At 45.9% G+C, this 14,257-nt stretch overlaps 1 protein-coding gene across 4 annotated transcripts in view; it reads right to left on the bottom strand.

Moving 5' to 3' along the window:
- Positions 1-14,257, bottom strand: part of baiap2l1a (BAR/IMD domain containing adaptor protein 2 like 1a) — a 48,399-nt gene that overhangs the window by 21,466 nt on the left and 12,676 nt on the right. The window lies entirely within an intron of this gene.

Raw genomic sequence — 14,257 nt, 5'->3', positions numbered from 1 at the left:
AGAGACAGCAGGAGCGGTAGATATACTCGCAATGATCGGCTATGAAAAGCCAACTGACATTTACTCCTGAGGTGCTGACTTGTTGCACCCTCGACAACTACTGTGATTATTATTATTTGACCATGCTGGTCATTTGTGAACATTTGAACATCTTGGCCATGTTCTGTTATAATCTCCACCCGGCACAGCCAGAAGAGGACTGGCCACCCCTCATAGCCTGGTTCCTCTCTAGGTTTCTTCCTAGGTTTTGGCCTTTCTAGGGAGTTTTTCCTAGCCACCGTGCTTCTACACCTACATTGCTTGTGTAACGGATGTGAAATGGCTAGCTTAGTTAGCGGTGGTGCGCGCTAAATAGCGTTTCAATCGGTGACGTCACATGCTCTGAGACCTTGAAGTAGTAGTTCCCCTTGCTCTGCATGGGCCGTGGCTTTTGTGGAGCGATGGGTAACGATGCTTCGTGGGTGACTGTTGTTGATGTGTGCAGAGGGTCCCTGGTTCGAGCCCGGGTATGGGCGAGGGGACAGTCTAAAGTTATACTGTTACATTGATGCTGTTGACCCGCATCACTGGTTGCTGCGGAAAAGGAGGAAGGTCAAAAGGGGGGTGAGTGTAACGGATGTGAAACGGCTAGCTTAGTTAGCGGTGCGCGCTAAATAGCGTTTCAATCGGTGACGTCACTTGCTCTGAGACCTTGAAGTAGTAGTTCCCCTTGCTCTGCAAGGGCCGCGGCTTTTGTGGAGCGATGGGTAACGATGCTTCGTGGGTGACTGTTGTTGATGTGTGCAGAGGGTCCCTGGTTCGCATCTGGGTATGGGCGAGGGGACGGTCTAAAGTTATACTGTTACACTTGCTGTTTGGAGTTTTAGGCTGGGGTTCTGTACAGCACTTTGATATATCAGCTGATGTGAGAAGGGCTATATAAATAAATGTGATTTTGATTTGATTTATTGGAGAGATGAGGCACCGATCTTCCACAAGAAATTCCACAATTTGATGTTTTGTTGTAAAACGCTGTCTCAGGTGCCGCTCCAGAAACTCCCATAAGTGTTCAATTGGGTTGAGATCTGGTGACTGAGACCAGGGCCGTGCACAGACCATTCAGCAGTGGTGTAAAGTACTTCAGTAAAAATACTTCAAAGTACTACTTAGGAAGTTTTTTGGGGTATCTGTACTTGACTTGACTATTTATATTTTCGACAACTTTCACTTTTAATATATATTTATTTTATTATTCATACTTTAACTTTTACTTTTGATAGGTAAGTATATTTTAGCAATTATATTTACTTTAGATTCTTAAGTATATTTAAAAGCAAATACTTTTAGACCTACTCAAGTAGTATTTCCCAGGGTGACTTTCACTTTTACTTGAGTCAATTTCTATTAAGGTATCTTTACTTTTACTCAAGTATGACAATTGGGTACTTCTCTTCACTGCCATTCAGGGGGCAGGTTCATGGGTCAGGTCCCCCACTTGAAAAACAAAATGACTTCCATAATTCACATCTCAAAATTCATAATATACCAAATGCCTGTAGCAAAAACAAATGTTGAGCATAGGCCTATTTATTTCTGCAACAACACAGTCACTCAACATCACAAATTGTAAGCAAGCTAGTTACAGTGCCTCCTAAACAGATGATCGACATCGGGGAAAGATGGTGAGCTATCAGCTAATCATTGACGTTGATGATTGATGTAGATCTGCAAGTTAGCTAGCTCAATTTTTTATTTTACTGATTGTGATTTATCTTCAATGCTTGTATCAAATAATAACTTCATAATATAATACTCATAATCTACTAACTCAAGCTAGAGGCTTGTGTGTATATTTATTATGGTGGTAAGCTCGAGTGTAGTCGACCTGTGTTGCTGCTAACTCTAGAAGAAACTGATGGAGTTGGATCAGAGGGTTGTTGATACTGCCGCTCCTCTCTATGTCTTTCTGCTTCTCTCTGCTGCATGTATCAGCCAACCAGACCAAATATTGATGATGATGTAGGTTAAATCAAGTGTTATAAAGTGAGAATCAAATGTTATGCTGTTGTGGCAGTAATGTTGATATTAAAACTAGGTAGCTAGCTACACACACTCAAATGGTGACCACATCCCTCAACCCATGCATGTATGGATACAGGGCCTGCGATCTCCATAAAGGGCAGACTGGGATAATAACACAACCAGGAGTGTGCGAGCTCCGTACAGGGCAGACCAACAGGCGCAACCAACGGACAGGGACGGAGTTTACATACACCTTAGCCAAATACATTTAAACTCAGTTTTTCACAATTCCTGACATTTAATCCTAGTGAAAATTCCCTGTCTTATGTCAGTTAGGATCACCACTTTATTTTAAGAATGTGAAATGTCAGAATAATAGTAGAGAGAATGATTTATTTCAGCTTTTATTTCTTTCACCGCATTCCCAGTGGGTCAGAAGTTTACATTCACTCAATTCGTATTTGGTAGCATTGCCTTTCAATTGTTGAACCTAGGTCAAACGTTAAGGATAGCCTTCCACAAGTTTCCCACAATAAGTTGGGTGAATTTTGGCCCATTCCTCCTGACAGAGCTGGTGTAACTGAGTCAGGTTTGTAGGCCTCCTTGCTCGCACACGCTTTTTCAGTTCTGCCCACAAATTTTCTATAGGATTGAGGTCAGAGCTTTGTGATGGCCACTCCAATACCTTGACTTTGATGTCCTTAAGCCATTTTTCCACAACTCGTGACCAAGCTTTAACTTCCTGACTGATGTCTTGAGATGTTGCTTCAATATATCCACATCATTTCCCGTCCTCATGATGCCATCTATTTTGTGAAGTGCACCAGTCCATCCTGCAGCAAAGCACCCCCACAACATGATGCTGCCACCCCTGTGCTTCACGGTTGGGATGGTGTTCTTCGGCTTGCAAGCCTCCTCCTTTTTCCTCCAAACATAACAATGGTCATTATGGCCAAACAGTTCTATTTTTGTTTCATCAGACCAGAGGACATTTCTCCAAAAAGTAGGATCTTTGTCCCCATGTGCAGTTGCAAACTGTAGTCTGGCTTTTTAATGGCGGTTTTGGAGCAGTGGCTTCTTCCTTGCTGAGCGGTCTTTCAGGTTATGTCGATATAGGACTCGTTTTACTGTAGATATAGATACTTTTGTACCTGTTTCCTCCAGCATCTTCACACGGTCGTTTGCTGTTGTTCTGGGATTTATTTGCACTTTTCGAACCAAAGTACGCTCATCTCCTTCCTGAGCGGTATGACGGCTGTGTGGTCCCATGGTGTTTATACTTGCGTACTATTGTTTGTACAGATGAACGTGGTACCTTCAGGCGTTTGGAAATTGCTCCCAAGGATGAACCAGACTTGTGGAGGTCTACAATATTTTTGGTGATGTCTTGGCTGATTTCTTTTGATTTTCCCATGGTGTCAAGCAAAGAGGTACTGAGTTTGAAGGTAGGCCTTGAAATACTTCCACAGGTACACCTCCAATTGACTCAAATGATGCCAATTAGCCTATCAGAAGCTTCTAAAGCCATGACATCATTTTCTGGAATTTACCAAGCTGTTTAAAGGCACAATCAACGTAGTGCATGTGAACTTCTGACCCACTGGAATTGTGATACAGTGAAATAATCTGTCTGTAAACAATTGTTGGAAAAAATACTTGTGTCATGCACAAAGTAGATGTCCAAACCGACTTTCCAAAAGTATAGTTTGATAACAAGAAATATGTGGAGTGGTTGAAAAAACAAGCTTTAATGACTCCAACCTGAGTGTATGTAAACTTCCGACTTCAACTGTATCTGCGGTATGCAGGTAAACGACATCTAGCCTGGTTTCCAGTCATAGAGAAACACATTCAATATTTCTGTGATACTGCCAGTCTATTTCTTCTTGCGTCAACATTATGTTATCTTATTTGGCAAGGCCAGGATATATCAGTGGTGAATCAATGCAGAAACTTTAAGACAACCAGGCTAAAGGAAACTATTGCGTTTAAATATGTGGAGGACATCTATAACCCTTTTTCCTCAAGTTGCTTGGCGGCAACAACGTCCCTGATAGCCTGGCCGGCATGGTACTGGCTGAGACTTCACGAGGAGAACAATGGGTTTTCACAAAGTTGTTGTATCTGCTCTTTCCCTATGCTTACACAAGCAATGTTGACTTTAGGGGTGAAGAACAAACCAAAACATCATGTGTATTTTATGTTTCATCAAGTCATGAGGAGTTTTTACATACTGCATGGATGAGATTTAATTTTGACACAGTAGTGTTTGAACAGTGGTAACTCAGTAGTTGCCATTGACCTGACACAGAGACAGAAAAATCCCCATTGAGAGAACCCACATTGAACGCCATAGAGGAACAATAGCAGTCACTACAGTCAACAGAAGCAGACAATAACAGCGGGACAATTTACAGTACAGACACAGACACAACGGGGTGACATCTAGAGGTTATGTAGCCTAGCCATATTTTTTTGAATGAGTTATAATTGCATTCTATAACCACCTGCCACTAGAACCACCTAGCTACCACTAGAAGGTCTGCTTTTTACAAAATGTTATATTGTATAGTCTTAGTTTGTAATGATTTTAAATATTTTCTGCAAACACCTGCAACAAGTAAACCATCCACCCACTCCTATCACCTCAGTATTAATTCAGTTATAATCACAACTGCGCCTGTGGGACCATATAAACAGAATCTACCCAAACAAACTGAGCATACATACATTAGGTAAGCACGCACAAACACACGCGCACGCACACACACACACACACACACACACACACACACACACACACACACACACACACACCTGGCGTGATCCCAGACCTGCTGAGACAGAGCTGTACCTCTCGGGCTGCCTGCAGCTACAACAACATTGCCCTCTGAAGGTCAACAGAACGTACTGGTAAATGCTGCCATTGTACGGCAGAAGGGAGAGAGCAATAGGAGGGAGGTGGGCTCTTGGCAGGCTGTTTATACTGCACCAACAACAGCCTGCTGCAGAGTGAGAGGGCTGGTGTGTAGTGAGAGGGCTTGTTTTCAAACAGGTTACAAAGTGAGAGGGCTGGTATTCGTATCGACACACACCTGCTAATTTCCTCTCTGACCTCTCTGAGAACCAACTAACGAGCCACATATTCTGTCCGTATGTATAGCAGAACATGAGAAACGGTGATACTGTAATTAATGCTGAAAAAAAACTAGATGACTTCACCAAACTGAAATTAACTTATGTTCACATGTTGATGGGTGGAGAGCAGCCGATCATTACATAACATCTGTGGTCAAGAGTACACACATCCTCTATTGGACTAAGAGGGACTAAATGTTGAAAAACCCTCCGTTTGAAATTAATGCAGTGGTTAAATCAGGCTATCCTGCTATCACGCATAATACATCTGGGTGAAGAGCATTGTGGACTATACCCTTTAGAAAGGTTAAGCATCCCATATGAATTGTCCTCTTGAGGTTGTGACTTGTTCTGACTGACTATCCCCTACTCATCTCTCTCTCTCTCTCTCTCCCTCTCTATCCTTCCCCTCTCTCTCAGACCTCCCCTCTCTTATTCCTCTCCCCCCTCTCTCTCCCTCTCTATCCCTCCCCTCTCTCTCAGACCTCCCCTCTCTTATTCCTCTCCCCCCTCTCTCTCTCCCTCTCTATCCTTCCCCTCTCTCTCTCCCTCTCTATCCTCCCCTCTCTCTCAGACCTCCCCTCTCTTATTCCTCTCCCCCCTCTCTCTCTCCCTCTTGATCCCCCCCCCCCCCCCCCCCCCCCCTCCATCCCTGTACTCCTCTCCATCGTATGCTGTGTTAACCAGGCATATGACTAGGTAATGACATTTGACCCTGTAATCCTCCACATGGCTCTGGTCTTAGTCTCAGCAATCTGTGTGCTACAATGTTTAAAAACTAGGGGGGGAAAGACATCTCTCTCTCTCTATCTCTTTCTTTCTAAAACATTACAAAGGCATCTGTTCCTGCTGTCTCCAGATTGACCTACCCAGGAAAGGATACATAGTATTGTTCATAATACTGTATACATAGGCCTATGTGTACATCTCTAAACATTGCTACATCTAAAATAAAAGAATTCATAAAACCAGCCTTATGTTCAGCGGAATTACACCCACAATAATAAAAGGCTTCCCCGTTTGACTGTTTGTGTCTGTTTGTGGTGGATCCTTTCTGGAACCACCCACTAATGACAATGAGACTTTTACCCCAGACTTATCACAGTCAGTCTGTCTTTAGATAGTTAATGGTGGCATCACTGGTAGAGGTCTCATTGTGATACTGTCTGGTTTTTACAGTGACTTTATAACGACTTGATCATTATTATAGAAACATCCTAGGGTTGGGCAGTGTACTGTGTATACCATATCCTGGGAATTTTTCCAATACCGTCAATACCGTTTTTTAATAAATTTGAAAATTTTTATTTTTTAAATAATGCAGTCAACTTGTGCACTAGGTAATAGATACGTTTCTCAAGACAGCCTATTTGAGCCAGTCACGTGTGTTTGTTTACAAAGAAGCACAATGAGCAAAACGGGAGTTTCATGAGGTGAGTCACTCCTGCTGCAGCGCAACTTAAGGGAGGTGATCGAGTTACGTGTCACGTTCTGACCTTAGTTCCTTTGTTATGTCTTTGTTTTAGTTTGGTCAGGGCATGAGTTGGGGTGGGTAGTCTATGTTCTTTTTTCTATGTTGGGTTTATGTGTTTGGCCTGGTATGGTTCACAATCAGAGGCAGGTGTCGTTCGTTGTCTCTGATTGAGAATCATACTTAGGTAGCCTGAATTCCCCATTTTAGTTGTGGGTGATTGTTTTCTGTTTTGTGTCTGAACCAGACAGAACTGTTTCGGTGACATTTTTCGTTCTCTTGTTGTTTTTGTATTTAAGTGTTCTGTTCTATTAAGTATCATGAACACTTACCACGCTGCGTATTGGTCCGATCTCTCATACTCCTCGTCAGAGGAGGACGAATCCCGTTACATTACGCTTGTATGAAATTCACTACACTACCAATGTCTATCCCCTATATATCTTCTAATTATTAAATGAACTATCTAAGATGTGCCAAATAAATTCTCTGCAGCAGGTTTTTGCTAACTTGCTGATGTTAGCTAAGCAGCTGACTTTAGCGTGCAAGATAAAGCTTCTTCGTAACAGCAGCAGAGACAATCCCTTCCTTTATTAAGATCTCTGCTGTCTAATATTTGTTTTGTGTGTGATGCAAACTGTGTTTTGGGATAGCTACTGGCGTAACTTTAAGCAGGGTTGTCTTAGTAGTTCATATTAGCATGCGCCCGTTAGCATTTACCTAGCATCCGCTATGGGAATTGCTTAACACTTGTTAGCATTTTGTATTTGTTAACTGATATTTTTGGGCCTTTTCGTGACGTTCAAATTTTTTGAGGCTGGTTATACAGTATATCCTGAGATGGAACCGTCATGGAATGAAGGTATGGAAATCTGGATCCTGCCCAACCTTACACCCTGACACCTATGTGTTATAGCCTTTATGTTTAATGGTGGTGTTGATAGCACATAAAACTAAGCCTGTCACCTTTCACATTCTTATCAGGTGATGTGGTTTATGAACGGTGCAGGCCTCTGCCAAAAGAATACCTGACATTTTCTCATAAGTGTAATAAGGAAACATTGTGAGCAAATTCTTAATCTTATTCGATGACGAATCACAATACATTTCAACAGGTGATCTGTTCAGGTTATTCATATGTACCAGTTTTATTACTACAGTCCCTTCAGAAAGTATTCATAGCCCATGACTTATTCCACATTTTGTTGTGCTACAACCTGAACTCAGAATTGATTAAGTCTTTTTTTTCTTCTCACATCTACACACAATTCCCCATAATGACGAAGTGAAAACATGTTTTAGAAATGTTTGCAAACTTATTGAAAATGAAATACAGAAATATCTCATTTACGTAAGTTGTCCCACCGCTGAGTCAATACTTTGTAGAAGCACCTTTGGCATCGATTACAGCTGTGAGTCTTTCTGGGTAAGTCTCTAAGAGCTTTCCACACCTGGATTGTGCAACATTAGCCCATTAGTCAAAACTGTAACTCGGCCACTCAGGAATATTCACTGTCTTCTTGGTAAGCAACTCCAGTGTAGCTATGGCCTTGTGTTTTAGGTTATTGTCCTAATGAAAGGTAAATGTGTCACGTCTGCTCCCGCTCTTCCCCCTCTGGCGCTTGAGAGTGCCAGGCTGCCCTGCATCACGCACTCCTATGATCCATTACGCACACCTGCCTTCCCTCGTCATGCGCATCAGGGATATTGGACTCACCTGGACTTTTTTGTCTTTGTTTTCTTGTATGCTTATTAAATGTTTGACTCCCCGTACCTGCTTCGTCTCTCCAGTGTCATTCCATGTGACAAAATTAATCTCCCAGTGTGTGACGGAAAGCAGACTGAAGCAGGTTTTCTTCTAGGATTTTGCCTGTGCTTAGCTCTATTCGGTTTCTTTTTTATCCTGAAAAACTCCCGAATCCTTAACGATTACAAGCATACCCATAACATGATGCAGCCACACCTATGCTTGAAAATATGGGGAGTGTGTCATGTACTGTCATGTTGTGTCTTGTCTCTGTCCTTTCCCTTCACCCTGTCTCCCTCTGCTGGTCGTTATTAGGTTACCTTTTCTCCCCCGCTTTCCCCCAGCTGTTCCTTGTCTCCTCCTGACTACCTCGTCACCCCGTTTCCCACCTGTTCCCTTTTTCCCTCTGATTAGTCCCCTATATCTCTCTCTGTTTTTGTTCCTGTCTTTGTCGGATTCTTGTTTGTTGTGTTTCATGCCTGAACCAGACTGTCGTCATGTTTGCTGTAACCTTGTCTTGTCCTGTCGGAATCTGCCGGTCCGTCTGAGCCTACTTATGTTTGGTAATTAAAGAAGCTCTGTTTAAGTTAATTCGCTTTTGGGTCCTCATTCACGCTCCGTAACAGAAGAATCCGACCAAGAATGGACCCAGCGACTTCGGATCCTCTCCACTCAGCCGTCGGGATCCAGGGAGCGATGCTAGGCAGACACGATCAGGAATTGTCTGCTGCTCGACATGCCGTTGAGACCCTGGCCACCCAAGTCTCCAACCTCACAGAACAGGTTCACCATCTCCGCCTCGATCCACCGGCCACTTCCAGGGCTTTCGAATCTCCGGAGCCCAGAATCAATAACCCGCCGTGTTACTCTGGGGAGCCCACTGAATGCCGCTCGTTCCTCACCCAGTGTGATATTGTGTTTTCTCTCCAGCCCTACACTTTCTCCAGGAGCACTGCTCGTGTCGCCTACGTCATATCTCTCCTTATTGGACGGGCTCGTGAGTGGGGCACGGCAATCTGGGAGGCAAGGGCTGAGTGTACTAACCAGTATCAGGACTTTAAGGAGGAGATGATACAGGTTTTTGATCGATCTGTTTTTGGGGAGGAGGCTTCCAGGGCCCTGTCTTCCCTATGTCAAGGTAATCGATCCATAACAGACTACTCTATTGAGTTTCGCACTCTTGCTGCCTCCAGTGGCTGGAACGAGCCGGCTTTGCTCGCTCGTTTTCTGGAGGGTCTCCGCGCAGAGGTAAAGGATGAGATTCTCTCCCGGGAGGTTCCTTCCAGCGTGGATTCCTTGATTGAACTCGCTATTCGCATTGAGCGACGGGTTGATCTTCGTCACCGAGCTCGTGGAAAGGAGCTCGCGTTCTCCGTTGCCCCCCTCTCCGCATCACTACCATCTTCCTCTGCCGGCTCGGGTGCTGAGCCCATGCAGCTGGGAGGTATCCGCATCTCGACTAAGGAGAGGGAACGGAGAATCACCAACCGCCTCTGTCTCTATTGCGGTTCCGCTGGTCATTTTGTCACTTCATGTCCAGTAAAAGGCCAGAGCTCATCAGTAAGCGGAGGGCTACTGGTGAGCGCTACTACTCCTGTCTCTCCTTCAAGATCCTGCACTACCTTGTCGGTCCATCTACGCTGGACCGGTTCGTCAGCTTCCTGCAGTGCCTTAATAGACTCTGGGGCGGAGGGCTGTTTTATGGACGAGACCTGGGCTCGGGAACATGACATTCCTCTCAGACAGTTAAAGGAGCCCACGGCCTTGTTCGCCCTGGATGGTAGTCCTCTCCCCAGGATTCAGCGTGAGACGCTACCTTTAACCCTCACTGTTTCTGGTAATCATAGTGAAACCATTTCTTTTTTAATTTTTCGTTCACCTTTTACACCTGTTGTTTTGGGCCATCCCTGGCTAGTTTGTCATAATCCTTCCATTAATTGGTCTAGTAATTCTATCCTCTCCTGGAACGTCTCTTGTCATGTGAAATGTTTAATGTCTGCTATCCCTCCTGTTTCCTCTGTCTCTTCTTCACAGGAGGAGCCTGGTGATTTGACAGGGGTGCCGGAGGAATATCACGATCTGCGCACGGTGTTCAGTCGGTCCAGGGCCACCTCTCTTCCTCCACACCGGTCGTATGATTGTAGTATTGATCTCCTTCCGGGAACCACCCCCCCCCCCCCGGGGTAGACTATACTCTCTGTCGGCTCCCGAACGTAAGGCTCTCGAAGATTATTTGTTTGTAGCTCTTGACGCCGGTACCATAGTCCCCTCCTCCTCTCCCGCCGGAGCGGGGGTTTTTTTTGTCAAGAAGAAGGACGGGTCTCTGCGCCCCTGCATAGATTATCGAGGGCTGAATGACATAACAGTGAAGAATCGTTATCCGCTTCCTCTTATGTCTTCAGCCTTCGAGATCCTGCAGGGAGCCAGGTTTTTCACTAAGTTGGACCTTCGTAACGCTTACCATCTCGTGCGCATCAGGGAGGGGGACGAGTGGAAGACGGCGTTTAACACTCCGTTAGGGCACTTTGAATACCGGGTTCTTCCTTTCGGCCTCGCTAACGCTCCAGCTGTCTTTCAGGCATTAGTCAATGATGTCCTGAGAGACATGCTGAACATCTTTGTTTTCGTTTACCTTGACGACATCCTGATTCTTTCACCGTCACTCCAGATTCATGTTCAGCACGTTCGACGTGTCCTCCAGCGCCTTTTAGAGAATTGTCTTTTTGTGAAGGCTGAGAAGTGCTCTTTTCATGCCTCCTCCGTCACATTTCTCGGTTCTGTTATTTCCGCTGAAGGCATTAAGATGGATCCCGCTAAGGTCCAAGCTGTCATTGATTGGCCCGCCCCTAAGTCACGCGTCGAGCTGCAGCGCTTTCTCGGCTTCACGAACTTCTATCGTCGTTTCATCCGTAATTTCGGTCAGGTGGCAGCTCCTCTCACAGCCCTTACTTCTGTCAAGACGTGCTTTAAGTGGTCCGTTTCCGCCCAGGGAGCTTTTGATCTCCTCAAGAATCGTTTTACATCCGCTCCTATCCTTGTTACACCTGACGTCTCTAGACAGTTCGTTGTCGAGGTTGACGCGTCAGAGGTGGGCGTGGGAGCCATTCTTTCTCAGCGCTCCCTCTCTGACGACAAGGTCCACCCATGCGCGTATTTTTCTCATCGCCTGTCGCCGTCGGAACGTAACTATGATGTGGGAAACCGCGAACTGCTCGCCATCCGGTTAGCCCTAGGCGAATGGCGACAGTGGTTGGAGGGGGCGACCGTTCCTTTTGTCGTTTGGACTGACCATAGGAACCTTGAGTACATCCGTTCTGCCAAACGACTTAATGCGCGTCAGGCGCGTTGGGCGCTGTTTTTCGCTCGTTTCGAGTTCGTGATTTCTTATCGTCCGGGCTCTAAGAACACCAAGCCTGATGCTTTATCTCGTCTCTTCAGTTCTTCAGTAGCCTCCACTGACCCCGAGGGGATTCTCCCTGAGGGGCGTGTTGTCGGGTTGACTGTCTGGGGAATTGAGAGGCAGGTAAAGCAAGCGCTCACTCACACTCCGTCGCCGCGCGCTTGTCCTAGGAACCTTCTTTTCGTTCCCGTTCCTACTCGTCTGGCCGTTCTTCAGTGGGCTCACTCTGCCAAGTTAGCCGGCCACCCTGGCGTTCGGGGTACGCTTGCTTCCATTCGCCAGCGTTTTTGGTGGCCCACCCGGGAGCATGACACGCGTCGTTTCGTGGCTGCTTGTTCGGTCTGCGCGCAGACTAAGTCCGGTAACTCCCCTCCTGCCGGCCGTCTCAGGCCGCTTCCCATTCCCTCTCGACCGTGGTCTCACATCGCCTTAGATTTTGTCACCGGACTGCCTTCGTCAGCGGGGAAGACTGTTATTCTTACGGTTGTCGATAGGTTCTCTAAGGCGGCTCATTTCATTCCCCTTGCTAAGCTTCCTTCTGCTAAAGAGACGGCACAAATCATCATCGAGAATGTTTTCAGAATTCATGGCCTTCCGTCAGACGTCGTTTCGGACAGAGGTCCGCAATTCACGTCTCAATTTTGGAGGGAGTTTTGCCGTTTGATTGGGGCTTCCGTTAGTCTCTCTTCCGGCTTTCACCCCCAGTCTAACGGTCAAGCAGAACGGGCCAATCAGACTATTGGTCGCATCTTACGCAGTCTTTCTTTTCGCAACCCTGCGTCTTGGTCAGAACAGCTCCCCTGGGCAGAATACGCCCACAACTCGCTTCCTTCGTCTGCGACCGGGCTATCTCCTTTTCAGAGTAGCCTCGGGTACCAGCCTCCGCTGTTCTCATCTCAGTTCGCCGAGTCCAGCGTCCCCTCCGCTCAGGCTTTTGTCCAACGTTGCGAGCGCACCTGGAAGAGGGTCAGGTCTGCACTTTGCCGTTATAGGACGCAGACTGTGAGGGCTGCTAATAAGCGTAGAACTAAGAGTCCTAGATATTGTCGCGGTCAGAGAGTTTGGCTCTCCACTCAGAACCTTCCCCTTAAGACGGCTTCTCGCAAGTTGACCCCGCGGTTCATTGGTCCGTTCCGTATTTCTCGGGTCATTAATCCTGTCGCAGTTCGACTTCTTCTTCCGCGATACCTTCGTCGCGTCCACCCGGTCTTCCATGTCTCCTGCATCAAGCCCGTCCTTCGCGCCCCCGCTCGTCTTCCCCCCCCCCCCCCATCCTTGTCGAGGGCGCACCCATCTACAGGGTCCGTAGAATTTTGGACATGCGTCCTCGGGGCCGTGGTCACCAGTACCTCGTAGATTGGGAGGGGTACGGTCCTGAGGAGAGGAGTTGGGTTCCCTCTCGGGACGTGCTGGACCGTGCGCTGATCGAGGATTTCCTCCGTTGCCGCCAGGTTTCCTCCTCGAGTGCGCCAGGAGGCGCTCGGTGAGTGGGGGGGTACTGTCATGTACTGTCATGTTGTGTCTTGTCTCTGTCCTTTCCCTTCACCCTGTCTCCCTCTGCTGGTCGTTATTAGGTTACCTTTTCTCCCCCGCTTTCCCCCAGCTGTTCCTTGTCTCCTCCTGACTACCTCGTCACCCCGTTTCCCACCTGTTCCCTTTTTCCCTCTGATTAGTCCCCTATATCTCTCTCTGTTTTTGTTCCTGTCTTTGTCGGATTCTTGTTTGTTGTGTTTCATGCCTGAACCAGACTGTCGTCATGTTTGCTGTAACCTTGTCTTGTCCTGTCGGAATCTGCCGGTCCGTCTGAGCCTACTTATGTTTGGTAATTAAAGAAGCTCTGTTTAAGTTAATTCGCTTTTGGGTCCTCATTCACGCTCCGTAACAGAGTGGTACTCAGTAATGTGTTGTATTGGATTTGTCCCAAACATAACACTTTGTGTTCAGCACAAAAAGTTAATTGCTTTGCCACATTTGTTTTGTATTGCTTTACTGCCTTGTTGCAAACAAGAGGCATGTTTTGGAATATTTTTATTCTGTAAAGGCTTCTTTCTTTTCACTCATCTAAATTGGAATGAATAACTTCACCATGCTCAAAGGGACATTTTCAAAAACATAATTCCACTTATTATGGAGTATTGTGTGTAGGCCAGTGACAGGAAATCTCAATGTAATCAACTTTAAATGTAGGCTGTAACACAACATAATGTGGTCACGGTGTGAGACGACTGTATACTACTATACTATTAGTTAGTATTGGAGTGAACTAAAACAGTTGTATCTATGGCTGATTGAGCTAGGTGTGGTTACCTCATACACAGTGCCCAAAACAGTGACATTTGAACTTTGAGATCGTAACTCTCCACTTTGAGATAGTCCTCACTCTCATAAAACAATAATGATAACTCTTACAGGGTGCATTATAGAACATGTCACAGCATGAGTCTGATGCCATATGAACAACACCTATTTGAGTCACGGCCAATGATATTGCAATCTTGAA

The sequence above is a fragment of the Oncorhynchus mykiss genome, chromosome 20 (assembly GCF_013265735.2).
Source record: "Oncorhynchus mykiss isolate Arlee chromosome 20, USDA_OmykA_1.1, whole genome shotgun sequence".
NCBI lineage: Eukaryota > Metazoa > Chordata > Actinopteri > Salmoniformes > Salmonidae > Oncorhynchus > Oncorhynchus mykiss.
Note: the sequence above shows the minus strand (reverse complement) of the source record. Positions and strands in the feature narration are given on the sequence as shown.